Raw genomic sequence first — 2,985 nt, 5'->3', positions numbered from 1 at the left:
GATTGTCTGTGCTTGTAGGGTATTACTCAATAAATGTCCTAAAGAGTTTCCCCATTGTTTTTTGTAGTAGTTTCATAGTTTGGGGTCTTAAATTTAAGTATTTAATCCTTTTGATTTGATTTTTATATGTGGTGAGAGATAAAAGTCTAGTTTCTTTCTTCTGCATGTGGATATCCAGTTTTCCCAACACGATTTATTGAAGAGCTTATCCTTTCCCCAATGCATGTGCTTGGCACCTTTGTTGAAAATGAGTTCTCTGTGGCTGTATGGATTTATTTCTGTGTTCTCTATTCTGTTCAATTGGTCCATGTGTCTGTTTTATACTGGTACCATGCTGTTTCACTTATAGCTTTGTAGTATAATTTGAAGTCAGGTAATGCGATTCCCTCCAGTATTGTTATTTTGCTCAGAATTGCTTTAAGTATTATTATTATTTTTTTTTTGGTTCTATATACATCTTAGGATTGTTTTTTCTTTTACTATGAAGAATGTCATTGGTATTTTGATAGGGATTGCATTTAATCTATAGATTGCTTTAGGTAGTATGGACATTTTAACAATATTATTGATTCTTCCAATCCATGAACATGTTTTGTGTCCTCTTGCATCAGTGTTTTATAATTTTCGTTGTAGAGATTTTCATTTTTTTGGTTATGTTTATTTCTAGGTATTTTATTTTATTTATAGCTACTGTAAATTAGATCAGTTTTATTTCTTTTCAGATTGTTCACTTTTGCTATAAAATGCTACTGATTTTGTAGGTTGATTTTGTGTGTTGTAACTTATTAATTTTGTTTATCAGTTCTAATAGTTTTTTTTGGTGGAGTCTTTAGGTTTTCTGAATAGGAGATCAAATCGTCTGCAAACAAAGATAATTTGACTTCTTCCTTTCCAGTTTGGATACCCTTTATATCTTTCTCTTGTCTTATTGCTCTAGCTAGGACTTCCAGTTTAATAACAGCAATGAAAGTGGACATCCTTGTCATTTTCCAGACCTTAGAGGAAAAGCTTTAAATTTCTTCCCATTCAGTATGATACTAGCTGTGGGTCTGCGATACATGGCTTTTATTATGTTGAAGTATTTTCCTTCTATCCCCAGTTTTTTGAAATTTTTTATGATGAAGGGATATTGAATTTTATCAAATGCCCTTTGAGCATCAATTAAAATGATCATATGGTTTTGTCCTTCATTCTGTTGATATGATGTACAATATTGATTGATTTTGTGTGTTGAAGCATCATTGCATCCCTGGGATAAAGCCACTTGGTCATGATGAATGATTTTAATGTGTTGTTGAGTTCAGTTTGCTAGTATTTTTTTGAGGGGTTTTCAACAACATTCCTCAGAGATATTGGCCTGGAGTTTTCTTGTTTTGATGTATCAGGGTAATACTGGCCTTGTTGAATGAGTTCTGATGTATTCCCTCCTCCTGTATGTTTTAGAATAGTTTGAGTAGAATTAATATTAGTTCTTTATTTTGGTGAAATTCAGCAGTGAAGCCATCATATCCTGGACTTGTCTTTGCTGGGAGACTTCTTATATCGGTTTTGATCTCATTACTTGTTATTGGTCCATTCAGGTTTAGAATTTCTTCATGGTTCAATCTTGATAGGTTGTATGCGTCTAGGAATTCATCCATTTCTTCTACGTTTTTTAATTTATTGGCATATAGTAGCTCATAGTAGCCTCTAATGAGCCTTTGGATTTCTGCAGCATCAGTTGTAATGCCTCCTTTTTTTCTTTCTTTTTTTTTTTAATTTTTTTTATTTTAGAGATGGGGTTTCCCAGTGTTTCCCAGGTTGGTCTCAAACTCCTGGCTCAAGCAATCCTCCTGTCTCAGCCTCCCAAAGTGCTGGGATTACAGTCGTGAGCCACTGCACCTGGCCATAATGTCTCCTTTTCATCTCTGAGTTTATTTATTTGGGTCTACTCTTTTTTTTTTCCCCTAGTCTGGCTAAAGGTTTGTAGATTTTGTTTATATTTTCAAAAAATAAACTTTTCATTTCATTGATCTTTGGTATTTTTTCATTTTAATTTCATTTATTTCTGCTCTGATTTTATTCTTTCTTTTCTTATACTAATTTTGGGGTTGGTTTGCTCTTGCTTTTCTAGTTCTTTAAGATGCATTGTTAGGTTGTTTATTTGATGTTTTTCTACTTTTTTTAATGTAGGAACTTGTCACTATAAACTTTGTTCTTAGTACGGCTTTTGCTGTATCCTGTAGGTTTTGGTATGTTATATTTCCATTTTCATTTGTTTCAATAAATTTTAAAATTACCTTCTTTATTTCCTCATTAACCCACTGGTCATTCAGGAACACATTGCTTAATTTCCATGTGTTTGTGTAGTTTCCAAAGTTCCTCTTGTTATTGATCTATACTTTTATTCCATTGTAGTCAGGGATAATACTTGATTTCATATTTTGTGTTGTTTAAGACTTGTTTTGTGGCCTAACATATTCTCTATCCTTGAGAATATGCTACATGCTGAGATGAATGTGCATTCTGTAGCCATTGTATGAAATGTCCTGTAACTATCTTTTAGGTCCATTTGGTCCATACTGCAGATTAAGTCTAATTTTTTTGCTGATTTTCTGTCTGGATGATCTGTCCAATGCCAAAAATGGAGTGTTGAAGTCTCCAGCTATTATTGTATTATAATCTTTCTCTTTCTTTAGCTCTAATAATATTTCCTTCGTATATCTAAGTGCTCCAATGTTGGGTACATACATATTTATAGTGGTTATGGTCTCTTGCTGAATTGATCCTTTTATCAATAAGTAATGAATCTTCCTTGTCTGTTTTTACAGTTTTTGTCTTGAAATGTATTTTATCTGATATAAGTATACATTTTCGTGTTCTTTTTTGGTTTCCATTGGCGTGGAATTATCTTCCTGTCCCTTTATTTTTAGTCTATGTGTGTCTTTTTAGGTGAAGTGTGTTCTAGTAGGTAACAGATCGTTGGTTTTTTTTTTTTTTTTTTTT

The sequence above is a fragment of the Rhinopithecus bieti genome, unplaced genomic scaffold (genome assembly GCF_001698545.2).
Source record: "Rhinopithecus bieti isolate Rb0 unplaced genomic scaffold, ASM169854v2 scaffold_68143, whole genome shotgun sequence".
Taxonomy (NCBI): domain Eukaryota; kingdom Metazoa; phylum Chordata; class Mammalia; order Primates; family Cercopithecidae; genus Rhinopithecus; species Rhinopithecus bieti.
Note: the sequence above shows the minus strand (reverse complement) of the source record.